The sequence below is a fragment of the Camelus dromedarius genome, chromosome 8 (assembly GCF_036321535.1).
Source record: "Camelus dromedarius isolate mCamDro1 chromosome 8, mCamDro1.pat, whole genome shotgun sequence".
Classification (NCBI taxonomy): Eukaryota; Metazoa; Chordata; class Mammalia; order Artiodactyla; family Camelidae; genus Camelus; species Camelus dromedarius.
The window spans coordinates 76,989,192-77,016,543 of NC_087443.1; the positions used below are offsets into that span (position 1 = coordinate 76,989,192).

A 27,352-nucleotide genomic window follows, 5' to 3' on the forward strand; every position below is an offset into this window, starting at 1 on the left:
AGCATGAGCAAAAGACTGGTCACAGCAGCAGTGCCAGGCCCTGTGGGGACCATACCCTCAGAGCATCCCTGTGACTGTCACTCCGCTTTACGGGGGGCAAGCGGAGGCCCAGGCCCAAGGTCGCCCAGCTGTGAAGGGTAAAACGAGGGCTCAGGCCACATCTGCTGAGTCCCAAAGTCTTTGTCTTGACCACTAACGCTTCTACGCCAGGATCTGTAGACTTCGTCATAAGGATCTTACACACATCAGCTGTGTGGCTTTAGCCAGGCCATTCCCCCCTGCGAGCCTGGTTTCCTCACCTGTCACACGCAAACGAGATCCCGAGTGAGCCTGAGATTCAGTAATGGACTTGACTGTCCAGCAGCCACACCCCAGTGAGGTGCTTGTAGGATTCACAAGCACGTTCCCTGCCCCCGCCCAGCAGCTCCTGCTGGAGCTGCGAAGACACGATCTGTTAGCCAGTTTGCAAGCACTTAACAAGGGCCTAAGCTCTGCTGGGAACTGTGCTCACCTGAGGACTTCAGTACCTCCAGGCACTTCTTAAGGTGCCCCGTCTTACCAACCTTAACTTTCCACTCGAGGCGGGCAGAACAAGGATAACTGCTATCCTATCATGACGCGGAGCATAGTTAAACAGCTCATCCAGGGTGCCGCAGCTCGTCCGGGCCGAGCTGGGAATGGAAGCGTGACTTCTGGACCTCGAGTCCAGTGCTCGCCCCCGTTTTTGTCATTGACTCAGGGAACAGGCAGTGACCAGAGGACTGAGGCAGGTCCACACCCAGACTACACGTGTGGAGGGCTCCCCGTGAACACCCTGGGAATGGACTTGCAGAGAAGGATAGGGTGGGCCACGGTGGAGGGGCAGCGGGAGGCCTAGGCCCAGGGAGACGGGGGCCGATGGACGCAGATTCTGGCTGATGTAGTAGGAAGCCAGTGCCTCTCCCCCCGGCCTGGGAGCACCCTGGCTTTCCTGGAAAGCACTTCTCCTCACATGGTGCCCGGCTGCCCACCCTCACCCTTAGGGACGGAAAGCAGCGACATTATGTTTCACTCCCACCGTCTCGCCTCCCCACTCCCTGCCTGTGGAACCCCAAGTGCAGTGTTACGTCCAGGAGGTTGAGGTGTGGCCCGAGGTGCCGCAGGGGCAGCTTGGAGAGAAGGGGTGCGTTGCAAATCTAGCATCTGTGCTTCAGCGTTTGGTCAGTTTAACTGAGCAATCAAATACTTACAGTTAAGTAGGGAAGTTAAGGGAGTCAAGACAGTAAGGCAGGGCACCTGAAGAGGTGCCTAGAGGTACTTAAGTCCTCAGGTGAGCACAGTTTCCAGCAGACAGCAGGCCCTTGTTAAGTGCTTGCAAACTGGCTAAGAGATCATGTCTCCACAGCTCCAGCAAGAGCTGCTGGGAGTGGGCAGGGAATGAGCCTGTCATCCTCCAAGCACCAGGTGTGGCTGCTGGACAGTCAAATCCATTACCGAGCCTCAGGCTCGCTCGGGTTCCCGTTTGCGTGTGACAAGTGAGGAAACTAGGCTCAGAGAGGCACATGACCTGGTTAAAGTCACACAGCTGACGCGTGGCTGCATTGGACTCTGGAGGGTGCAATACATTCTTGCTGTAAGAATAAAGCCCCTGCTGTGCTTAGAGGAGGTGCGCTCACCCCACCCGCTGGCCCCTACCCCGAGTAAGGTGCATCCTTGGCGGTGTTTTCTTCAGTAACTGGGACGAACAGACGTTCCCTGGACTAGACCTTCAGGTCAGGCCCAAACTCAGGGAAGGACTGGCAGTCACATTACCTGGCTAGAAAGGGACCCACCCTGTGCCCTGGGCTGAACAAAGTGGCCCAGGCTCCCTTGTAAGATGTTCTTAATGGAGGGAAACAAAACAAAACAGTAAAATGAGCTGCTGAACCAAACTGGGACTCTGTGCCCTGGGACTTCACACAGTCACTCTCACAGTGTCGGAGGGGTCTTCTGTTTCTTTAAGCAAATAACATTTCAAGAGGAGGGGGAGGAAGGACATTATTCAGGGACATGAAAGTGCTGAGACCCAGAGCCAAAACAAATCTGAACATGGGAACGAGACAGCCTGTGTTGCTTCTTGAAACTGAAGCCAACTGCATGCATGACTTGTCAAGAGCTCATTTATCAACGAGAAGTAACTGACAGGCGAGGTTCCTATCAGCACTCCCGCAATTCTCGCTACCGTTCCCGTCGTTTTCACCCACCAAAGACTCCGAAAGAAGAGCGCACCACGGACAAGAACTTGCTGAGCTAACGCAAAAGGAAGGAAACGAAGGACGGGGGTAGGGAGGGGAGGAGGACCGGTACTTACTGAGCACAGACTAGACACCGCCTTCTCCAAACCAGGGTGAGGGAGAGGAGGGCAGAGAACAGAGGATGGGAGACACGGCAGGGCCCCAGAGATAATCTACTGAAAGGCTAAGCCACTTAGCCTAAGACGCCCATGACGTGTCCTTCAGTCAGACCTACTTTACAGCACAGTGAGTTTAATCAAAACATGATTCAAACCCCAAAGAGAAGAGGGGTTAAAGAAAAACCAAAAATGAAAATGTAGAAGGCCAAACAAGAGGCAGGGTGGCCTGTGTGCAGAGAGCAGGACTCAGGAAACACGGGTTCTGGCCCGTCTGACAAGTCACTTCCCGTCTCTGGGCCCTGGTTCCCTCACCTGACAAGTGGAAGGCCAGGCCAGATGGGCTCTGTTTGCCTCATGAGCGTCCACGGGCAGCCACACACCGGCTGCAGGCTCAGGCCAGGTGGGGCTGCCTCTCCCAGCCTCAGTGTCCTCACCTGTGACATGCAAATGGGAACTCGAGTGAGCCTGAGACTCGGTGATGGATCTGAAGGTGACCTGAAGGTGACGTGTGAGGTCAGAGAGGATGAGGAGAGCTGAGGACGCCCGTCCTGGAGCAACTGCTCTGGCGGCCGTGTGTCTGCCAGCCTTCCCGGTCCTGCTCAGACAGACCTGCAGAGTTCAAGGTCCCAGGAAACCGGATGACAGTAAAGACTAAAGTGTCAGTCGCTGCACCGGGAGCCTTAGCTGTGACCTTCTGTACAGCCGAGCGGGGAGCAGGAAGCCACCCTGCTGTTCTCTGGGGACAGGTAACACCTGGGTTCCGGGGTCGGGGAGGTGGGGTTGCCCCCCCTTACATACCTCTGGAGGCAAATTGGGGGTGTTTGTACAAGTGCATCTTCCCAGATCATTCCTCAAGCACACAGGGGCACCTTGGTGTCTTTCGGCAACGTAAACAACATTCTGAATTAAGGAGTTTCTTGGAAGGCCTGCAAGTTAGTCACTCACCAGGTTTCACACTTTCACCTCCTCCCTCCTGAAACAAGAATATCCTCTTCCTTTCCAAAATGTTTATGGACTTTTAGGGCCCACAGACAGCGACCTCCTCTTCCTCCTGCAAGACGATCCACCCCCAGCCCAGGCTACACGCCCACATCCACGCCAGCTGGATCCGGAAGCTCCTCGGGCAGGAGAAGCGTTGCTGTTCCAACCCCTCTCCCCAGACCCCCAGACCAGGGCTGATCTCAGCGAACCCCCAGGCCGCCACACAGAGGGGACATAATCTCTCAGCAGCTGGCACCTGGGACACAGCTGGGAGGGCAGCCATCTCTTTATCTCAGGGGCCTGGAGGCTGGTGGCCCCAAACAGTATCACACTGGCACACTGGAGGTGACGCAGGAGGGGACAAGAGCTCTGCAGGAACAGTTAGGGACAGGAGAACCAGGTTTCCCATCTGCCACTCACTCAGAGGTCACACCCTGGCTGACCTCAGCTCACACACCAGGACGACTTCACCCTCCTGATCCAACCGAGTCGTTTCTCCCAACCTGTCTTACAGGGTCTGGTGCAGAGGTGCACTGGACAGGCTAACCAAGCTACATTAGGCTTCTCCCCCCACCCCACCCCCTTCCCACTGCAAGCTCTGCCACACGTTCAAGAATGCCGTCGTCTGCCAACACACAGCTCTTCGGAGGCACTCTGCCGCCAGACAGGTCTGTCATAACAGCAGGCGCACCCGAACCCCACGGCACCCCTCAGTCAATTTCGCAAAGCCACCTCGCTGGTACTTCTCAGGGGGCTTCCAATGGGCAGGACACTCTACAAAGAGGCCTCTGGCCATCAGTGGCAGCGCCGTGGCGAGGCAGCCACTGTTTGTGTAACAACAGCCATCTGTCTGCAGAAGGACCACAACAGCCCCAGACTGCTGATTCTTTAGGAAGAGAAAGAGGCTCCTGTAAGAAGGGCTTCCCTGAGGTCCTAATTCAAAGTGAAGCCCAGGGATTCTGCTCTGAATTACTTAGAACTGGCCATGGGATGAACAGAAGGAGCTTGGGGGAGCAGCTGCTTATTGTGTCTTGGGCGCCTGCTTTATTTTTTGGCAGGGCGTGGAGGCAGGAGAAGGGAGGGGCGCCTCATTTGCAAACCATCTCCACTTCCTTCTAAGCACTCTGGATATGACAACCCCGGGCCTCCTGCTGCTCAGAGCAAAGACCTCGAGGGGGCTAAATAGGAAATGACGCGGCCAACCAGATTCACCCAGCTCAAAGGAAAGGTAAGAGCCCTGCTGAACTCTTCCAGAGCCGTCCCTGGGTATCCTGACAGCTCTAAGCAAGACTCAAAGAGCCTTGAGAGAGAGAGAGCCCAGCTTCCACAAGTGAGCATGCATCTTCCTCATCAGAAATGGCCCAGGCCCCAGAAGAAACAGGTTCACTCCACTGTTTGTCCACAACACACCCAAGACCCTGAAATACCATCAAACATGCCCACGGCGGCCGCTGCTGTCCTGTTATTATCATAGTCCCCGTGCAGCCGTCAGAGCCGGGTTTTGGTACAGGCTTGTCTTGCTCTCAGGAAGCTCATTTCACTAAGTCAGCAGCGAATCTCTACAGCCAGGCCTCAGAGCACCTCCCAAATCCACCCGCGGGTTGGCCTTCGCCTCCCATCGAAGGGGACTCACCTGGTCAGGAGGCTCATCTGGAGAAGCTGTCAAACGTACAAGAGCAGGAAAGCTCACGAAAAACGAGTAGCACTTGACTCTTCAGCCAGGGGTGAGCCCAGGGGAGGGGGCACCAATCATCAACCATCTCAGAGTTATAAGTAACAATAATAAAGTTTTATTAAAAAAGCAGAGTAAGGGGACAAGATCAGAATGGATGAAACGTAACAGGTACTGGTCAAAGGTCAGTATTTGGACACCAAAACCAAGTTTGAGGTGCTCTGCGTGAAGGGTCAACAGCAGGCTGGCATCCCTGAAAAGCCTGATGGGACAAGAGTTGTGCTCATTCATTCACAAGCCCACATCCAATGATTACCTCCTGCCTGCAGGGATGGTGGCAGGCACTGAAGACAAAAACATGTAAGCCACAGGCTCTCCGCCCAAGGAAGGAAGAATTATTAACTAATGCATCAGTAAAATAAAGTGCACTACAAGACAGAGTACATTTTAAAAGACAAACAGCATGATAACGTAACTGGGCCTTTGACACTTCCACAACAGGCATCACAACTTGAGTAGGGTGGGTGCAAAGCTCTGCTAGGGTCTCCCCCTCTCACCTCTCGGAGGGTTCTCTTCCTAAGCAGATTCTTGTTCACACAAATCATTAATAAACCAACAAAACATTTACTAGAACCATGATGTTTATGAAGCACAAAGCCTGGCAAGTGTCCGGAAGTGGCATCCAGGTCCACCAGGCCCCAGAAGACGGGGCAGGCTGCTTCTCCGCCCCTGCGCTGGCCTCGCCCGGCCACCGTGCGTGGGAGGAAGCCTGGCACTGGTGCCCAAGGGGCGTCCCTCTGAGCAATGCTGACCACGCCCCTGGGTGACTGGCATTTCTCGAGCCCACAGTGGGTCCCCTTTTGCAGAGGGGTCAGTGACAGGAGGCAGCAACAGAGCAAAACAGTTTCTCTCCAAAGCTCTCAGCAGAACCCAATTTAAAAGTTGCTTGCCTTTCACAAAGAGGAACAAGTCAACTTCTGCAGAGAGCAAGCCAAAAAAATAACTGGGCCAAACATCTCTGTGCCATTCTACTGTCACCCTGGCGGCTCTCCCCTCAAACTGTGTGAACTTCAAATGCCTAATGAATCTGCCCCACAGACAGTCCTGCTCATGTGCAAATAAACGCGCACCTTCGGCACAGCTAAGACGGAAAGCAACTTTAGTGCCTAAGTAAGGACAGGACAACAAACTGCCCAGACAGCCATACAAAGGACAAAATGCAGCTTTCTCAAAGACTATCAAGTGTATGTACCAAAACGATACCATCTTCCAGTCTACTGTTAAGTGGAAGAAGCAAAGACAGACAGTGGACATAGTAAGCTCCTATTGGGTAAAACTAAATAAATGTAGTAATACTATAGAAGTCTCTGGAAGGACACAAAAGAAACTTAACATCAAAGGTCTTCAGGGAGAGGAAGTAGGTGGCTAAAAACAGAGGTGAGAACAGGGTCTTCAAGGAATACCATTGTGTTCATTTTAAAATCCTTTGCAAAAAAAATATAAATTTTTTAATCAAATTACATATATTTAGATGTGCTTGCAGATGAATGGACTATCTCTAGGAGAATAAACAAGCAAATGGAAACAGGCGTTCTTCCAGAGAGGGAAAGAGCAGTGTAGCTGGGGGACAGGGACGGGGGAGTTAATTTTCACAGCTGAGTTTGCACCAAGTGCCTATACTGCCTGCTCTTAAAAGTTAAACACAAACACACCGCCTGTACTTCGCCAGACGCCCCGTGTATTCCGTGTGTCCAGACCTCTGCTCAAGCTCGTCCTCCTGGCTAGAACTTGCTCCCTGCTTCCCGCTGCTCCCCTCTCAGCCTCCTGAGCCTCCAGCTGAGCTAACTACCTTCAGCTGGGGGGGGCCTCCTCCTCCAGGAAGGCCTCATCCACACCACAGAGCGTGAATCAGAGAAGCATGAAATGAACTGGCAGTGTGTCTGTCTCCCCCACAGACTGTGAGCTTCGGGAGGGCACGAACCTAACCACGGTCCCCTGAGTCCCGGGACCTGGCACAAAAAAACAGCTCAGGGAATGTTTGCTGAACCAAAAAGTACATTCGTTACATTAAGTCAGGTCTCGACTTTCCGGATGCCAAAAACTACTGAAACCTCTCTTGCTTGTGGGGTTTCCCACAGCTATCAAAATTGTGTCGTTAACTCCTGGTCCACAGAGGGGCTGGGCTCAGAGCTGTCTGGGTTCCACAGCAGCAGAGCACAAGCAGAAACTGGGGTCGGTGCAAAATCAATGTATCTGATAGCGCTCACACCTCCTGGAAACTTGCAAATACTCAGCAGAGGCTCCTTGGGCAGCCGGGTAGCCAGCCTTTCACACACCCAATCCCAGGAAAACCTCGATCCAGGGTCCTTCCCTAAGGTTTTGTTTCCCAAGTTCTGATTTTAGGAGGAAGTGCCGGGCTGCACTCGGGGCTGGCTGGGAGGCAGCACCTGCAGGCAGCCGGGCCTCTGCAGCAACCCCGTGGGCCAGTGTTCCCTGAGAACAAGGAGGCCCGAGGATCCGGCAGCCTGCATGATGAGCAAGGAGGGTCCAGGGACAGTATCATCCGAGAGAAGTCAAATGTGCACGTGAACAGAGGGTATCTTCTCAGAGACTCTGATGCAGCAGGTGGACCCTGTACACACCCTGTGCTGTTTCCCTCGTCATTGTTTCCTCATGGTGTCAGAGTCCCGTCCCCACCCCACCCCCGCCACCTAGGCCAGCACTCCCGGGGCTGGCTGTGTCAGGGACTGAGGATGGAAGGCAGATGATCCCACCAAGTTCACACAAACCACCAAGTGTTCAAACAGGTACACACAAGGCACAGTAAGTGTGAGGAGAGGACATGTGCCAGAGGACAGGAGGGAGCTATAATCCCAAGTAGGGAGGTAAAGATCTGGGGAGGCATCCTAGAGGAGGTGGTATGAGTGTCGGGCTTTCCGGACAGATAGGAGTTCAACAATCAGAGACAGGATAAGGGAATCCCAAGAGGAAGTCAATCGGCGATGTGTCCAACACCCCAGCAGGCTGGGGGCCAGGAGGTGAAGACTTCTTCCCAGCTTCGGGTAAAAGCAACCCCAGGCCACCCAATTGGACACCTGTCCAACTTCACCCCTCACAAGGCCCAGCGGGTGGGGGCTCCGCCACACAGGGCGGCCTCAGGCCTATTCCAGCCCAGCCGCACCTCACCCGGCTCCTCCCTAGCTCTCAGGGCTCTGCCCTACCCCACCTGTCCTGCTCTCCCCTCTGCCAGCAATAACACCAGGCCAGCAAGCTGAGCCATGAGGGAACAGGCTGGTGGTTTACTCAGCTGAACAACCCAGGCGACCCAGGGGATCCTGACAGGGTGTCCCAAACCACGCCCTTCCTAAAACGGCAGCATAAAGGTACACAGCCGCAAACAGTTATTTCTATCTCCCAGTGGCCCAGGAGCCCTGGCTCTGACTCATGCTGCTAACCCAGAATGCCAACAGACAATACAGTAATTATGTTCCCTCTTGGGAAGGGGGAGTGGCCATGTCCAGCCCCACACGAGAATGTCACGATCGTCTCGGACTCCCGAGTTACAAATATGTGATCAGGGCATGTGCCCAGCACGCGCTCACCACGTGCTGGTGTGGCTATGAAAGCACAATGTGCTTCAGCCGCCGGGGACTGGGCCTGGGGACGGCAGAGGACGGGGGCAACAAGAACGGAGTCAGAAAAACACCACAGAAATGCTGCATTCAAAACCATGACTGCTTTATTGTCCCCTAGTTTTCAAGGAGCGGGAGTGGAAGGGAGGACACTCCTTTACAAAACAAAACTGCAAGGAAAACTGCAAAGCTGGGCAAAACCACTGACGGCCATCACCTCCCAGCTATTCCATCTTAAGCTCAAGACATGAGACAAGCAGTGACTTCAGGTCCACTCTGGACAACTGAAAACCAAAAATGAGATGAAATCCATCTTTGCAGGCAGTCACCCACCACTGACAGCTCGGATGTGTGCAGCCTCTGGCTGACCCTGTGGACTCGGGCACCTCACTTCTGAGCTCTGGGCCCCAGCTGCCCAGCTGGGACAAGGGCTCACTCCTTCACTTCCCGAAGCCCAAGCTGGGCTCGTCTCTTGGCAGGTCAGAGAAAGAAGGGACAGGGCATTTGATTCTGGGCATTGTCAGCACCCCAGTTCCCGCCACTATGGGGACACTGATTTCAGGACGCCTGAGTCAAAGGGCACCTCAGCCTCAGACTGACACGTGGAAAGTCTCGGGAAGCACCTAGAGAGCACAGGCACCACGAGGGGAACAAGCTGCCCGAGGGGAGGCAGGCCGCCCAGCGTCTCCCTGCCAGATGTCAGCCCAGCCCACCTGGGGCCTTTCTTTGGCGAGAATGGGTAAAATAAATCTATCTGGGAAACCAAAGTTCAAGCTCACAAACATCAATGTTGCCTCCTCTGATATCCAGGGTCCAGATTAAGGGGGGATGGAGGCAGGGGCAGACAGTGGGTTAGAAAAAGAATTACCTAAAGGTAGGAAGTAAATGTTTCTCCAGCTACTGCAATCAGAGTCTGAAGACAAGACAGCTTCCATAAAAACAGCTGGTGTCCGCGTCTGCTGGGCTGCTTTAACAAACACCACCAACTGCCCTGCTCATAAATGACGCGTCTTTCTTGGAGTCCTGGAGACGGCGAAGTCCAAGATCATGGTCTTGGGCTTGATGGCCTCTTCCTCACTGACAGTCATCTTCTCCCTGTGTCCTCACATGATGGAAGGGGCGAGGGCTCTTTCTGGGGTCCCTCTCATCAGGGCACTAATCCCATTCACGAGGGCTCCACCCTCATGACTTAGTCACCCCCAAAGGCCCCACCTCCTAATACCGTCACTTTGGGCATTAGGTTTCAACATACGAATCTGGGGAGGGGACACAGTCATTTGGCCCACAGCGAATGGAAAATGAACCATCTTTGGATGACAGGCGAAGTTTCCCAGAAGGTAAGATACTAAGCTTTGTAAGTGTGCACCTATTCACAGTGGGGAAAATTAAAAGGGAGGTCAGGCTCACAGGCAGGGGAGGCATTCAAGTCCTTGGCGGGGACCCACACCCCTGCTGGGGTAAACACTGGCGCATCTGGCACCTGCTTTAACAATGTGGTTTTAGTGCAGCGGTTCGCGAAGTGTGGTCCCCTGACCAGCAGCAACAGTCTCACCTGGGAACTTGTTAGAAATGCAAGGTTCCACTCGCCACCCCACACTGACTGAATCAGAGGCTCTGTGAGTGGGGTCTAGTACTCAGCGTTTTGACAAGCCCTCCAGGTGATTCTGGTGCTCCTGAAAGTCTGAAAAACAATGCTTCAATGGATTTGGTACCTGGAACCCTGATACTTGGAAGTACAATTTTGCTCCCGGCTTTGATGGAAAAACAGGGGTCCATCAAGGTTGAGTCTCTTGCAAAAGGCCATAAAGTCAGAAAGGGGTGGAAGGCCTAGGCCCCACCCCCAGCACGTCACCCAGGCCAGCACCTGGGGATCTAGAAAAAGATGACCTAGTGCTTGTCCTTAAGGAGTTCCCAGCAGTCCTGGAATGCACTCAAGAACACCAGCATGGTCAGGGCCTTAGGGCCCCTTCTCAGGAGCTCTGGCCCAGCAGAATCAGGGCTGGACAAAGCCCCCAGGGTCGGAATGGCCTGGCTGGCAGGGGAGGAGCACGCAGACAAGGATGCCACATTTCTGCTGCAGATCAGGGCAGGGCGGGGGGGGGGGGGGGGGCAGAAGGGCTTTCAGGCAATGGGACTTCTGGCCCACATTCCTCTAATTCAGCAAAGAATCCGGAATGACAAAGCTGCCCAAAGGTTGACCAGGTAGTGAAATGTGTGAGAATCAGAAGAGGAGGGAAAAACGGGGTTGAGCAAAAAATAAAAATAAAAAAGAAGGAAATGGGTGATTGGTATTAAACACTTGGAGGAATATGAGAAGAAAAACTCAATTCCTGAAAAAAAAATAAATTGCCATCTGGAGGCTCTTTTCTTTACTTCCACTTGCTTCACTGTGTCTCTGTCGACAAGAAGCAGCTAGGAGATCTGAAAAGCGTGTTCTCATTCACCCTAAGAAATTCTTCTCCTTCTACCGCCAGCAGAAGTTATGTACTTGATACATGGCAGCCAGCCTGCCTGTCAAGATAATGTAGAGGTTAAACCTTTGTTTAAAAAAAAATTCTGCAGCATCCATTAAAATCATTGAAATGATTTTAGATTAAAAAGATTAAACTGGGTGGAGCACCTGAGTGACTTTATGGGGGTTGGGGAGACAAAGGGAGCCCCCAGGTCGCTCGGCATCGCAGGGCAACCGGAGTGAACCTGCGGGTAGAAGGGACCTTGGGCTAAGACCGGCTTCCGAGAGTCGAGGGCCGTGTTTGCAGAGCTGACTGCGAGCCTTGTGTCAGCGGTGATAGTGGGGGCAGCAAGGGGAACCCTCCGCGGAGATGAACAAAGCACATTCTCTGCTCTGAGTCCGGCGTTTCTCTGTGGGTTTCCCTATAGGTGGGACAACAGGATCATGGAGGGAATGACTGTCAGCGCAGGGCTCTCCACCGGCAGCTGCCCACCTTGCACCACGCAACCCGGAGGGCCAGAAAGCCTGACTCTGCCTTCCTAACGCCTCGTCCACTCCTGTGGCCTCAAACTCAAACGCCTTCCACAGCCAAGCAGGGAACACAAATGGGTGAAGCATGCTGGGTGGGAACTGTGATGCCAAGCAGAGGGCGTGCCCCATGGGGTGGGTGCCTAACACGGGGCGGCGATGTGCGAAGGAGGGCCCAGGATGACAGTCAAGACCTTCTGATGTGTCAAGGAAAGCTGAAAATCTCGACTTCTTTGTACAATCCTGGTTTTTAAATGTTGTCAAGAGATGCAAAAATGCATAAAGTATCATGGGGGTCAAACCAATCTTGCCTGAAGACCACATCTGGCCCCCAAAGTGTGAGTGTACAACCTCGTGTCTAATGGATGCTGACTATTCGCTCTCTGAAATCACCTGGACAACTGCATTTTCATCTTGGTTTGAAGAGCCGTGTGGATTTCCTTGTCCTGAGCACCCTACAGTCACCCATGTCCATCTGTCCATCTCCTGGCTCATTCTGGAGGCCTAAAAAGCACCAGAAAACACAGACAGTCTGAAACCCTGAGCACATCAAAGCAGTGCTGTGACACTCCCAATCCCAAACAGTGGAGGCCTGCCTTCCCATGCACACACTTGGAGAGATGGGTGACCTGCTTCATTTCTCTGCCTGGCATGCACTTACTCTATAGGGTGAGCTGCAGTATTCCTGGGAGCAGAGGAGGGCCTGGGGTCCGCCCTGCCCTCACCAGGGAAGCTCTCCTTGAGCCTCTCCCACGGTGTGATGTTCGGGAAGGAAGGAGTTTCTATGCCAAATACTTTAAACAAATGCAAGTAAACCCAGCAGATGGAACAGACAATTCTGGATCCCTGACGCCTACAGATGGCTGGCTTTGGTTGGGTCATCGTGAACAGAACAGCTGCTTCCTCAATCACAACTCCTGCACAGAACACAGGATTCTGTTTTGATGACTTCTATGCAAGATATCGAAGTGAGAGGGGGGTTTCCTGCCTTTTATTTCAGAACCGCTCGGACAAACGAAGACTTCTTGTACCATAACAACAGATTCAAAGGGAAAGCTCCGTGAAGCAGGTTTTCGTAAATGTCAACCCACAGAGCAACCTACTTCTCTGCCCACAGGCCATGATGAAAATGTGAGTGGGGAGCCCAACCAGGGAGTAAGAGATTCCTCTTTCAAATGGCAGCATGGTCCACGATGGCGGTAACACCGGGCACTGAGGAGAGACGGGATTCGGAACAGATGAACTGGAGTCCAAGCCAGGCTCTTGCCTGTTAGGACCCCACTCTGCCGTGACCTCAGCCCTCCACTGGCTACCCGAGGCAGACACAGGAGCCCATTCTGGGAGTGGCTGCTAGAGGCAAGCAGAGAAACAGGGGGGCAGGCAATCAAGTCTGGGCTTCTAGGGCTTTCCTTTTCCTTTTTAAAGCAAGAGTGGAAAAAAAAAAAAAAAAACACCTCTCTGTGTGAGTCCTCAGAATTCCAGCTTCCTCCTTACCAAGCACTTCTTTCATGCAACTGTCCTATGGCTAAATCCACCAGGATTATCTGGTTTTCTCTTTGTTATACTCTTGCCCAAGGTCCTGAAAGCTCCTCCTGATATCTTAGTCTTGCATTTTGGAAATGTTTTCATCCTGATTGTACAGGGAGTGGCACTGTCTAAGATGGGGAGATCTGTGCAGACTGCACCCATTTAAACCCAACATGGACAGGCCCAGCCGTTCCCAAGAGCAGGAGTGGACCAGACCCCCGACAAAACACAGCATCTCACTAATGCAGCCAGCCCAGCCTAGGACGGCCCAGCGGTAAACAGCCAGGCAGCTTCCCTCCACACTCGGAGTCCAGCAGGCACTAACGGGGGGCAGGTGGTTCCGGCACTGATGCACTGACAGACCCAAGGAACAGAATTCAAATCCATGTTCTCCACATTCGCCTCACACCTCAAAATGACCTCACCCCCATTAGCTTCCAAAGAGATTCCTATTCAGATAATATTGGAACCAAGCAAGACAAGCGCTACAGTCCAGCCCACTCCAAGCTGGGCAACTACCTCAGTGTCACAGCTGATGGCACTTTAAGGAGAAAGCCACGTGATGTCAGCGAGCTGAGGGGCCTGGAACTCGTCTTCCTTCCTCACGCCACACAGTAGCCACCATTCTGAATGAATAAACTAGTTCCTTATCTGCTGCCCATGGAAAACATGGCCATTTCATCAAAACAAAAATGTTTCCATTCCAGCACGGTAGGAACAGTGGTACAACCCATCGGGTCCAGATGGTCCAGAACAGAGCATGATCTGAATACACGGAAGTTTGGATTTCACGTGGTGGGGAGGGGGAGTGCTGGGCCCAGCAGAGCTGATGTGGCCACCAGCTCAGGTGAGCCAGGGGAGAGGAGCTGGGGCCACAGGCTGGAGCTGGAGAGCAGCAGGGCTGAGGGCAGCAACTGGTACCCTGCATTTGGGGACTGTGGCCTGCGCAAGGCGGGTGGCTTACCCACGGGCACACAGAGGGTCTGGGGGCAGCTTCTTCACTCTAGACCCAGGCTCCCTGTCAAGTCACACATTTCTCCATCACCTCTGAGTCAATGAACTCGTTTTCAATTCTGTGTTTTGGGGCCAGGAAAGTGATGTCCTTTCTTTCTCTGGAATGCCTCCTCTACACTTTTGGTTTCCCCAGATTTGGATCTTCCACACACTGAGAGACAGTCTAGCGCATTTCTGCCCCACAGAACGTCCAGTGACGCTAGCTAAGTTTTGTATCTGCGCTGTCCAACGGGACAGCGAGGAGCCATGCACAGCTACTGTGCAAGTGACGAGTGGCCAGTGCAAGTGAAGAACTGAATTTTAAATTCCATTTTGCTTTAAATTTAAATAATCCAAATTGTGTCAGTTATCCCTCAGTAAAGCTGGGAGAAAACATTTAGACAGTAACATGTGGCTAATGGCTACCATGTCAGACAGCACAGGTCCAGAGTACAGAGCAGCCTTGCAGAGGAGGGGTCAGCACATTCTTTCCATAAAGAACCAGGCAGTAAATCCTGCAGGCTTTGTAGACCGTATGGTCTCTGTCACCACTGCTCAGCTCTGCTGTTGTGGCACGAAGGTAGCCACAGCCACTACATACACAATCAGGCGTGGCAGTGTGCCAATAAAACTTTATTTATAGGGACAGGCCATGGGCCAGATTTGTCCCGAGGCCTTAGTTTGCCAACCCTGATATAGAGTACAGAGCTGAAGTTCAAATCTCAGGACTACTGGCCACCAGTTGGATGACCTTGGGCATCTTCATCTTATTAAACCTCAATTTCTTCATCTAGAAAAAGGGAACAATCCTTGTACCCACTTCTCAAGGTGGTTATAAGGATTAAGTGGGAGGCTGCACTTAGCACAAGGCCAACACAGAGTGGGCGTTCAAGAAGCACGTGCGGGCAAAAGTGGACACATACTGGGTGCTCAGACTTAACGCTATCCTATTGCTTCCTCCCTCTCCTGTGAAGTGGGCACGATTATTCCCAGTCTATGGAGAAGTGGCTGGGTCAAAGTCAAATGCAATAAAGTGGCAGGACTAGAACCCAGGGTTCCCGCTTCCTGGTTCCTTGCCCTAGTCTCTCTGCCTCTCAGGCTTTTTCCAACTGTCTTCAGTCCTGTCCCAGATTCTGCCCTTCTATAGCACTCGAGGACGTGCCCAAACCTCACACAAGTTTAAAAAAACTTGATTTTTTTAATAAAGCAAATTAGAACCCATTCACCTGTGGACAGACCATCCACTGCACGCCCTCAGGAGCCCAGGCATCTGACAGCCCGGGTCTGGGCCCCCGGCCCTGGATACAGCTCTTCCACTCAGTCTGCAGCTCGCCTTCCGGCCTGTTTAGCCTCAGCCAGGCCCGATCTTTTACTTCTCCTTCCAGTAGGTGAGGGCGTTTGCTAACCTCCCTGGGAATCAGATGAACAGGAGGCTGACAGCCAAACTCACAGCCACATGCAGCTTACTTACTTACTAACTTCTCTCCTCAAGACTAAATGCTGCCGAGCCAAACCCCACAGGGCTCAGTAAAGACACCCCAAAAGCCGAGAGGGCTGCTGAACCGCCCAGCCTCGTAGGTTCATTATTTTCCTTCATTAGCTTCCTCTGAGCTGGGGTCACATGCCACACAGTCAACGGGGCCTGGAATCTGGGCTGGCATCTGAGGGTGTGCAGTCCGCAGGAACGCCAGGAGCCAGGAGTCAGGTGATCGAGGCAGAACATTCTCGCGTGTTTGTGTCAGCGGCTCCCACACCCTTTGAGAACACCAGTGAGAACATGCTACACCTAAGCCCACAGGGCACCCAGACTCCTTTTTCAATCACACCAGCATGGTGACTTTCTTTTCCTTTAAGAGGGGTTAAAAAAAAAAGGCAGTTTTACACCGAATTAGACTTTTCCAACTCATGCAATGCCAAAAGCTTTTCTTCGTTTTGATTTCTTTAGTTCTGGGGCCGGCACAGGCAAGAAACCGGAATCTCTTGGGAATCCAAAGTGCCCCCTCTGAAAGAAAGAGCTTCAACTAAGATAAACAAAGAGCACATCCCTCTGGCCAAGTAGATGGTATCTGATGAAAACTCCACGTGTAGGGAGCTAGTCTTTTGCTCTCCAAGGTCACTCCAAGGTCAAAAGGATGGGGCCCCTGAGAAGTCTCCCCGGAAGGTGGCCCCTAGTAAGGGCCGCTGGAGAAGACAGTTCCCTTCTCCTCCTCCTTCCTCAGCAGTGTCCAGCTGGTGACCAACCAGCCGTCCAGTCCCCACTTTGGCCCTGGCCCTGCCCCAGCTCACCACCCCTCTCCTGGGTCACTCTGTGGTCTCCGAGGTCTCTGCTCCAACCCGCCCTCTGCACTACCGCTCCCTAAGTGCTGGGCCTTCAAAAGTGCAAGCATCAGCATGCAGCTCCCCAGCTCCCAGCCCTCGGGGATAAAGTCTGGACTCCTTTGTCCAGCACCCACTGCCGTCCTTACCTGGACCAGCCGAGCTGCCAGCCCATCAGCACTCTTAACCTTGAGCCTGGTTATCCTCCACCACCTGCGACCGTCTGGTGCTGTGGGGCCTGGTCTGGAACATCTCCTCCTCCCAGTTCTGTGTCTCTCTAAACTCCTGCTCATGCTTCAAGACTCGGGAAGCCTTCGCAGCCCTCCTCCTCTGGCTGGTTTAAGTGCCCCTCCTGTGACTCCCACGGGACTGTGAACTCACCAGCACCCTGGGTACCCACACCTCCGTTACACTTACTACACTGTGTCTGGCACATGGCAGGAACGGAACAAAACAGATGCAGTCTGAGCGTCCACGATGCCAGCCTACAAGCTCCTCAAGGACAGGGATTTGGTTTCCTCGTCTCTGAATTCTTCAGGGCCTGGCACAATTAGTAGGCGCTTACCAGACAGACTGAACTGGATTGTGCCTGGGGGACCACCAGCATGGCTGAGTGCTCTGGGGTCACCATAGAAACAGTGACACATCTGAAGAGGCACAGAGGGCAAGGAAGATGAGTTCTGTCACATCCACCAAGACCGGAGGCAGCCCAGATACCTTGGTTACCTCCCTCACACAGCCCCTCAGTCACCAAGCTCCGTGACATCCAAGAAGAGGGTCTGTGTTAAGCCTACTCAAACCCAGCCACCTCGGCGGGTCGTCTGGAGAGAGCACTGTAAAGCCAGCCCTAACCACCTGGGCCAGCCTCGGAGGGGAGGGGGCTGCTGCAGCCTGGAGTCAGGGTACCCACCCAGGACCCAGTAAATAATACAGAGTCTTTGCACCCCTGGACGAAGGAGTGTCCCCCAGAGCTGCCCAAAGCATAGCAGGTAATCTCTCATGTCAAGACTGTCCACCCTATTCACCCCACAGGACGCCCAGCTGGGGCTGACGAGGGGTGATGCTCAGAAGACACAGGGAGTGGAGACTCAGGAATCACTGGCCTGGGCCAAGAGAAGCCAGCAACCACTGGGGAGGGGACAGGCCCTTTCCTCCATCATCCCAGGCACGAGCTCGTTTCAAAAGCTTTGATGAGCTTAGATGAGCTCTTGCTCCTGGAGAAACTGCTGCTATGTCCAGGTGGCAGAGGGGTCCAGAGGCAGCGGAATCACACCCCAGGAGCTGGTGAAAGGTGGCCAGGCTGGGCCACATAACCTGCACCAGGAGGATGCTGATCGCAGTTGTGAAAGGCCACTCGCCAACTCAAAAGGGGCAAAACGAAATAAAGACATCAGCTGCAGAATCGAAAAAGAATCTTAAAGGCAGTAACTAGATCTCCCACTCAGTTCAGATAGGTGCGCGACCACTGAGTTTCTAAAGAATCTGTTCACAGAAGTTGTCGAGAGCAGAGCCAAGATTTTGAGGCCACATCATGACACCTGGATGCATTTAATTTTCTATGTTTAGGACCAAATTAAGTCAATTTTGGTAAACAGAGATTTTGTTTCCTAAAGAGAAAGCTTAAAAGATTTCACCAGTCTTAACTCTTGTTAAAGATACACACTGCAAACTAAACTGTAACACATGCTTTCAACCCTCCCTGCCTCCAATCATAAGACATCTGAGAACAGAGAATGCTGGATGAAGGAAGGCTCCACCTGCCCCAGTCTAACTTGTCCAGCCAAGCCCCCTTCACATTTCAGGCCCCTCTGCTCTGTCCCGCATTCTCTTGTTCACTGGGGCCATGAGGACAGTTGCCCTGGTCCTTCCCCTCGAACTCTCAGCCCTCCATCCTCCTCCCGAATAGCACGCGCCTGCCGCAGGCTGCACACCAACATTCACTGGGCTCTAAGTGTCGCCACCTATGGTCTCGCTTGGTGCCCCAAACCCATGGCCTGGGTGCTGTCAGCATGACCAGAGTCCAGATGAGGGGGCCCAGGTGGGAGAGGCAGTCAACTGCCTAAGGGCGAATGGTCGGTGGAGGGCAGACTGGGGATTTGAACCCAGGTGCTAATGTCAGAGCTGAATGCTGCCCTTGCCCTCAATGACACAGACGTGGGTTTCACCTCCACTCTGCCCAAAGCTCCTCTGTGGTTCTTCTCTTACGGGCAGGCTGCCTGCCCTGGACTGCCTCGCAGAACTTCTGCCCGTCCAGTCCGGCTCATGTCTCCCAGCTCACATCCCAGGGGCACCGCACCCTGCACAAGGAGCTTCTCAGACAGGCTCTTACCTGATCCTCCTAAGACTATGGGGGAGGCAGGGCTGGCAAGACGAGAAACTCAAGGCCCAGAGGGTCACACAGCAAATGAGGTCCAGCAAGTGAGTAGTAGCGTGCTCGCTGCCCGACACCTGGGGAGCCCCATCACTTGACGGCTACGGGGCCTCGGCAGGAGGGGGGCTCCCAGGACCAGGCCACAGAGGGGCCCTGTCTTCCATACCCCACAGACACCCGGGTCCCCCCGGCCCCACTCCTCACCCAGAGCGCGGAGGCAGCCGACTGCAGAGGACGTTGCCCTTCCACCTCCAAACATGCAGAGAGGCTGCTCTCAGCCAGCAGATGGAAGCTCCCTTCACTCCCAGGCCCCTGGCCAACATGAATGCCAGAGCGAGGGGAATTCCAGGCGCAGCCGAGGCCTCTCCCAGCTGGGCCTTGTCCGTCAGGGCACTCCAGCCAGAGGGCAGCCGGGAAGGAGGGCGGCCTCCTTAGGGTGGAGGACGGACAGGCAGCAGCGCCGGAACCCGCATGAGGAACCTCCTCTACCCAGGGTGCTGCTCAAACTGCCGGGACCCAGGGAGACCCCAGACAGACCCTGCTCTCCAGGGCCCCGCAGGCTCCCCCACAGCGGGCTCTGCCGCCTGGCCACCAAGCCCCTCTGGGAAGTAGCAGTGTGGTGCTCAGTCAGTAATTGCCAGGGCCCACCCCCGGACGACGCCCCCTGCTTACAGCAGGAACTGCGCCTCCACCGCACTGGGGCAGCCACTGGACCAAAAGGAAGCCTGGTGTGGCGGAAAGAACACAGGCCCGAGGCCGGCCAGAAAGAGCTGAAACCTCACTGTCCCTCTCACCCGAGGCGAGTAATTTCTCTGAGCAGCAGTGTTCTCAGCAATAGATGGAGCTAGTCCCTCGGCCGTGGACTGCGCTGAGGATTACAGGAACTAACGAAGTAAAGTGGCCGGCTCCACGAGGGACACCCAGTAGGTGCCCAGTCAATGTCTGCTCAGTGAATGCAGGAATCACAGCCCCCTCTCCCCCACCTCATTTGGTCCCAAACCAACTCCGAGCACAGGAGAAAGAGCCCTTATTTACCCGCCACCACTAACGCGCAGGAGAGCAGATGGACTTCGCCAAAGCGACCAAAACCCTTTTCCATCCAGCTCAAGGTTTCAGCCCTTTCCACCAGGACTCAGTTTCCCTGGCTGAGGGTTCAGGGAGCCTACACTTGCAGCAACCTAAGTGATTCCTGCTGTGAAGGCAGCGTGGGAGGAAGTATGGGATGGACTGTTAAAGTCGACCAAGAGCAAAGGCGTGTCTCACTAGGGGGAAGAATTCTGAACAACGACCACACCGCCTACAGGTCTGGGCTACAGCGTGCTGTCCTGCAACCAAGGACTGTCTCACAGGAGAGAAGGCAGCATTCCAGCAGGGGACCCAGGAGACGCAGGTTCTGGTCCCTCTGTGTGCTGAACCTGTGACCTTGGGAACGTCACCGCATCTCTTGGGGTGGGATTTCTCTTCTGTAAGATCACATCAGCAGGCCACAGCAGCTCTTGCTCTCCGCGGCACCTGGCCTTCCTAAACATAATTCTACGAAGCGTGGGCCCAAGTATGTAGGAGGACAAGTTCCCAGCCGTTAGGTACAGCCAGGTGGCTGACAGCATGACACTGACTGCAAGCCGAGGTGAAGAGGGCCAAAGCCCACTGAGAATCACCAAGACACAACCCGGATCCAAACCGCATCCTCCCTCCCCGAGCCCCCAAGGGGTACCATGTGCCAAACCTCCAGAAGGAACAAGAAGGTGAAAAGACCAGGAGGATGGTTCGGATGCTGGGCCTGCCTGAGCACTACCCTGAGACAACAGACTGAGTTAAACCTGCCCTCTTCGTCCCAGAGAGAAGGTGGCTCAGAGGGGCTGTACCGAGTCCTGTGCAGGGAGGTGCACTCACGACCTGGCCCAGCAGAAACAGGAACTACCTGGATGATGTGGGCAGCAGGCACTTCGCCCAGGGGTGGGTACTTTTCAGATCCTCCTTCACTGAGACATGGCAGCAGTGGAAAATTCCAATAGGTTTATTCCACTCCTGAACAGGAAGGTCCCTAATCCCCTGCTAAGGGAAGCGAGGTATACGTGGGGTCTGTCTATTTAAGCCCTCATTCCTCAGTCTCAGGTGCACCACAGAACCAACTGAGAAGCTTAAAAAAACACCAATGCTGAGTCCTCCCCCTTCTCTTCCAGATTCTGGTGTAACTGGTCCTAAATGCTGTCTGGGCATCCAGATTTTTTTTTCCTAACTTCTTCAGGTGATTCTAATATGCAGCCAAGGCTGAGAACCACTGAGGTGGATTCTAAAGACTCGGTGCGTGGGGTCCCAGCCCTCTCTCACAAACTCTTTAGGAGCAGAAAGGGCAGCAGACTCAGCCGGGCAGGCCTTGCTGGAGACGGGTATCCTCACCCCACCCCCAGCTCCCACCCCCACACGCAAACCAGGATCAACCTGCAAAGAGCCATCCGTCTGAGACAGAATGCAGGACCTCTGCCCGGCCCTGGCTGGGGTGGACCAAGGGCCCACACGGTGGAGGATGTGCAATTGTGTTTAGTTATTTGATTACTTTAGGCATGTAAACAAAATGTGATATTGTACAAACCTGGGGTGGCAAGCACCACAAAATGATTTACTTTAAGACATCTGAATTACAAATGCAAAAGAGAAAAAAATGCTGGAAACCCTTGTAACAGTCTCTTTGAATGGAAAATGGGATGTGAATAGATGGTGATGCTTCTAGTGAGCTGCCAGATTTATTTCCCATTTCCCCCAGAAGGTCACTGGGAATAATTATATTTTCTTGTGAATCTGTCTTCTGCAAGGATGAAGCAAAACATTTCAGTCTTCCCAAGTGAGGCACTGCCTTTGGTCCTATGGTACATACAGAATCCAATCACTCCTTTAAAGGGGGAAAAAAAAGGCTGTAGGAAAAGGAGGGGCAAGGGAAAGAGGCAGTTAAAATTTCTAAGTTTCCCTGTGGTGTTAACAAGACTAAACAAAATTTATGCTTTGAGATAAAACAGAACCTAGTGCCGCTGTCTTAAGAACACACCAACCCATAGCATGGTGTATGAGAGCAAGCATGCTCTGAAGACAGACCTGAATAAGAGCTCCCAGCTGCTCTGGCTTCCAGCTGTGTGGCCTTGGGCCAGTTATTTGGCCTCTCTGAGCCTCAGTTTCTTCAGATTTAACTGCAGGACTACTTTGAGAATTAGACTGCATGCAAAGCCCACTGCCAAGGGTGAGCCTTCAGCAACCAACTCCTGTTCTTCTTTGAATGGTCCATGCTCATTTCAGTGAAATCTTGCTGCACCCAACTTTTCTTGGTCCTGGATCTTGGGATCTTCACATTATACCAGCCCAGGAGAAGAAGCTGTTTCTTTGTTTCATGGGAGAGCGAACAGAGCAAGAGCAGCCAGGAGTTGGCCTGCCCCTGCATTCTGGGGTCAAACGGGCTGTTTACTGACATGATTTGCGTTAACTTCCTGAGAGGCCCCATGGAAAGTCCATCCAGGGACTGCAGACACCTAAGGGGTGCTGTTTTCTGTGATATTCCTGCCCCGCCTGGCCGAGCTGCCCCCATCCCCCCTGCAAAAGGCAGCTTCCCGTGCAGCCCCCCCCCAGCAAGAGAGGAGAACCGTAAGGAAGCAGGGTGCCTGTCACACTTCTCCGTAACCCCTGACGTGATGTGAAATTCTACAAGGTAGACCCTTTGAAATGCAAAATCTTCCAGAGTCCTTCAAATGTGTTTTTATTTTCTCGGGTTCCTAAGGCTGCTTTCAGACCCACCCATCAGCATTTCCCCTCTCAATCAACCCACACTTAACAAAAAAAGAAGATGAGGAAAAAGAAGGAGGAGGAGGAGGCAGCTGCAGCAAAGACGTCTCTGTTTTTTGAAAAAGCTCAAGTATCTCCAGTCGCTGCAAGGGAAAAAAAAAAAAAAAAACTTGTCCTCCGCTCCAGCCTCCCCGCATCCTTCCTCCAAGACACCCTGAAGCCAAGTTTCCTCTGGAAGATTTCCTCCCATCCTGACCAGCATGACACTAACTCTGCTGCGGCTCAGAGTCTCCGAGAACTTTCTTAAGACGAGAATCTGGGTGCCCCCTGACCAGAGTTCAGGAGGGTTAAGACAGGCACCACCAAAACCACAACCCACAATTTTTGAAGTCCAAACCTTGATCCAAAACTGTGTGCACAGGAGGTTTGGATTAAACATCAAAGAAGAAGTTACCTTAAAACAAAGTTGTTTGGCAAAGAAAATTACTTCACCATAAGAAGAACCCTAGGGAACGGTAAATTGCTTTTGAATATAGACTTTTCAGTGGCGCGGTCATTAATCATGTTAATGTAAACTGCGCTAAAACAAAAAATTTCTAAGCAAGTCTCCGGGCACATCAGCATATCTAAGCCTCTGGGTTTGTTTCCAAAGTTCACATCCCGGCACGCAATGAAACTGCTGTTAATGGGGTCAGCTATTACAGTGCAGTCCCCGACCTTGGGCCATAATAAAGGTGACTCAGTCGTGTAGAAAGAACCCTCGTAAAGTTAGGCAGGAAACAAACATAGAAATTAATCAGAGAAGGAGAGTCAATGATTTTGGAAAGTTTATTCATTGGGCAAGTTTAAACAGCAACCCTCCCTGGATGATCAGACATTTCAGAAAGGAGTTGAGGGAAACCAGTCAACATCTTCACAGCACCCAAGTCCCTTGGCCAGGCCCTGTTTTGTAGGGTGGAGGGCAGGACAGCAGCTGGTCGAGGCGAGGAGCATTGGAGCCCAGCAGAGTCAAGCTGAGCTGAGCCCTGCCAGACCCGGCCATGTGCTTCATGTTGGCAACAAACCGGTTCTTTCAAGAGAGGAAGAGTCTGACAAAAAGGACAGCTGCAGCAAAGGGAGAAGCTGAGAGGCAAAAACCCCAAAAAAGCCCTGGGTTTGAGATTCTCCCCTCAAGTCAAAAAAAAAAAAAAAAATCACCTTTGGAGTTTGCAAGGGCTAGCTAATCTACTAAAGTGTCCTCGTTGCTGGATCAATTAGAGAGAGCCCCTCCACATCTGGTTTCCATCTAAAACCGAAACTTGTATTATCAGCATATTACATAACAAATTATGCCTGCAGGTTTCTTTTATTACACATCAGAGAGGTGTGTGTAGTGGTGGTAATGATGGGGGTTGTGCTGATCTGAGTATTTGCTTATTTCAGTCTTTTTTTTTTTTTTTTTAAGGGCAAGAACAAAGTTTTCCGCAGAGCATGCAATGCAAAAGTCACACTGCCTGGATGAAACATCAACTGAACAATCCAACAGTGGGTCCACGGCTCAGTCTCAAGGTCCCACTGTATCAAGCAGTGGGTAAGAAGGGTGTGCTTTTTTTTTAAAGAGCAATGCAAAGATAAACCAGAACCAGATTGCTCCGAGGCGTCCTCTGCTGCCAGCTCCCAGATTTTACACAAGGCTTTCTCCACTCCAGCCTCCTGCAGGGGAGGAGAGCTGGCTGGCCTTTCCTGAGCTTCGATCATGGGTCATGTGCCTGCTCCCTGAACCCACTTAAAGGACACCCAGCCCACTAGGCTCTTACAGAACTGGGGAGATGGAGAGGCCAGGCAATCATGAAGGAATCAACAGGGGAAAAAAAGACTAAGAGGAGTGGTGAGAAAGAGTCTAAGAAGTAACAACAGGGCCTCCCATAAAATGTCAATTAAGTGTAGCCATCACGATTATAGTAAGGTATCTTGAAGCTCTCTTCCAAAGAATTTTGTAAACTTCCAAAATGCTACTACGTGCAACATACCCTAATATGTTGAAAACAGACGGGAGAAACTGACTAAAAACATCATCAATCAAAACAGTGGAATGCTCTACTTGCCAGCCTCTGGACATTCAAGTCCACTTCTGCAGCAACTGCATTGCTAGCTTTCATTTACAACTTGTCTTCAATGTTAAAATGGCTATACAGCAGTATCACCTTCTCAGGGGAAAAGAAGTCCTTGGGCAAAATTTTTTGAACTGGTCTTAAAACCACTTTGTTCTCTGGATGGGGCGTTTGGGAGAAAGACACAGACCTACCTCATGCCTCTCCTTCATTTTCTGGACTGGAACAGCGCCCTGGGAGCTGGATTCCCAGGCTCCTAGGTCTGCAGCATGGCCGTCAGCATCCAGACCCTCACTAAGGACAGACACAGGGTCAAGGGCTACCAATCCTGAACTTAAGACCCAAACCGTCTCCCACTAACATCGGCCTATCATCTGGGACAAGTAGCTGTTTTCTGTTTATCTAGTTGTCCATAGCTAAGGAAAAGGGGGCGGGGGGGCGGGGATTACATATCTGCAATTCAGTATCAAAACTGTAACTGAGACAAGTTACTGTTAAGTGGATAAATTAAAATGAAACCAAAACCTGGCCAAGTCAGGAACAGTGAGTTTCATCCAGTCCACTAACTCCATTCCTTCCCAAGTCCTCAAACCTGGTGGCATCTTTTAACCCAGAGTCCAAGATTTGGAGCAAGGAGGGATCCCCCTTCCAGCCGGTGGGAACTGCTGGGAACACATATGCTAGTATGTCATTTGGAAGTCTGCTAATATGTTGTAAGCAGCACAAGACGCTTGCCTGGCTTCTGAGGCCAATAAACAATGCCATTCCAACTCCTGCAGCAGTCAATAGAAAACAGTCCCTTGTCTCCACCATCCAACAATTCAACAAACATTTGTTTCTGTTGAACAACCGTCAGCCTGGCTCCATCTGCAGCCGCTCTCGGCAAGGCGAGCGTGGAGGCGGCGGCAGCGGCACAAATACCCTGCCCAGGGTCCCGGCCCGGAATGCAGCCCACCGCGGGGGCCACTTGCCCAACACCACCGAGTCCGGAGACTAACGTATGGAAGACTCAGAGTGTGGCCTATAGGAGGCAGAATCCCATTCATCAAATGCTACAAAGAGCTGTTCTTTGTTCACCATCGTACGAAGTACAGTACGTGTTAATGAACCCGGGCGGTCAGATGGAGGGAGCCTGACTTCAGGGGGCGTCCGGGGGCGAGGGACACGAGCAAGCCGGCTCTGGAGACTCACTGGTGCTCCGCCGCCCTATCCGGAGCCACAAGCATTGTTCCCCAAGTCTGCGGGCGGGGGTGGGGAACTGGGGGTTGCCCCAGAAGCCACTTGGGGCAATGCAAACCTAGGGCCTTCCTCGGACTCTGGACGTCCTTCCCCTTCTTCGTCCCCGCACCACCAAAAGAAAGCCCGAGCGGGGAAGCCGAATCCCACGGGCTTGCAAATCAAGGATTGGCAAAAATGTGACTCCACCGGTGTGCCCGTGCCGGACAACCCTTCTCGCCATGTGCAAAAGCCACGCCGGCGCCCCCACCCCCGCGCCCCTTTCCGCAAGCCCCCACCTCGGCCACCCCGGGGGCTTCCCGCGCCCGGAATAGAGCGCCCTCTCAACCGCAACGTGACTGCCCCGGCCGGTCCAGCAGCCACGGAGCCTACCGCTGCGTGCCCGCATCCCGGGGGTGGCGAACGCAAACTTCCGCGAACAAAAGAGTTGTCTGCAAACGTTGTGGGAACTTTGGGGCGAGCGGGGACGCCCGGGTCCCGGGGCTCGGCGCCTTCGCCACTGCCGCGAGCCAGGGCTCAAGTTGAGACGTGGAGAGAGGGACACCCCCCGGGCGCAGCAGTCCCCGTGCCCGCCCCGGGAAGCGCAGAGTTTTCCGCAGGGGCCGGGCTGGTTCGTTCCCCTGGCTGCGCTCTGACAAGTCTCACGCCTGCACCAGTGGCGACACTCAGCGCCCGGAGAAAACACCCGACCCAACGAGAAGCAAGGCAGGAAAAAAAGGAAACCAGCAACATAAAAATAAAAAAGGGCAAGCCCAGCACACACGCGAGCCGGGATCCCTCCAGCGGGTGGCCAAGGCGCACACAGCAGGGACCTCCGCTCGGGACCGGCCTCCCGGTCGCCACCGCCGCCGCCCAGCCCGGGGTCGCTTACTGTGCGCGGCTGGGCGCTCCGGGCGCGGACTCCGCGCCGTCGCTGCCGGCGCTCGCCAAGTCGTCCGGGCTGCCCGCCGCGCGTCCGCCGCGCGCACGCTCTCCTGCCGGCGCCGAGCGCTTTGTACCGAGCGGCTCCCAGGGAGGAGGAAATCGACTTGTCACTTCCTGAACTGTTTGCAACTCGTCCCTTTAACCGGCCGGGCCAGGCCCCCTGCGCCTGCCGCGCCCGCCGCCGCCGCGGGGCCGCCCGACCGCGGCTGCGTGTCGCTGGGTCCGGCGCTCTGCGGGCGGCGTCGCGGGCCCCGGCGCTCGGCGCGGCGGCGGCGGCGGCGGCGGCGTGCAGGAGCCGGGCGGCGTGCGGCGGCGGCGGCAGCGGCGGGCGAGTGTGCAGTGCGCGCAGCCGCCGGTGGGCGGGGAGTGGGGGGGTCGCGGCGCGCCGCCGGCGGGGCTAGAGGGCGTCCTGCGAGCCGAGCCGCGCGCCGCTCGCCGAGCTCGCGCCTGCGAGGCCCCGGAACGCGGGAAGCGGCCCCGGGCCCGGGCCG

At 53.7% G+C, this 27,352-nt stretch overlaps 1 protein-coding gene across 6 annotated transcripts in view; it reads right to left on the reverse strand.

Annotated features, from left to right (window-relative positions):
- Window positions 1-26,947, reverse strand: part of FAM53B (family with sequence similarity 53 member B) — a 110,365-nt gene extending 83,418 nt beyond the window's left edge. For 2 of the 6 annotated variants that reach the window (XM_031461954.2, XM_031461950.2), the window contains exon 1: window positions 26,809-26,947. The gene's annotated coding sequence lies outside the window, so the exon portion shown is untranslated. Of the gene's footprint in view, window positions 1-2,805; window positions 2,826-9,524; window positions 9,752-10,208; window positions 10,615-12,029; window positions 13,935-26,808 lie in introns of those variants that run through there. The other 4 variants (XM_031461952.2, XM_031461951.2, XM_064488518.1 and 1 more) reach the window with 4 other exon arrangements.
- Between the last annotated feature and the right edge of the window lie 405 nt (window positions 26,948-27,352).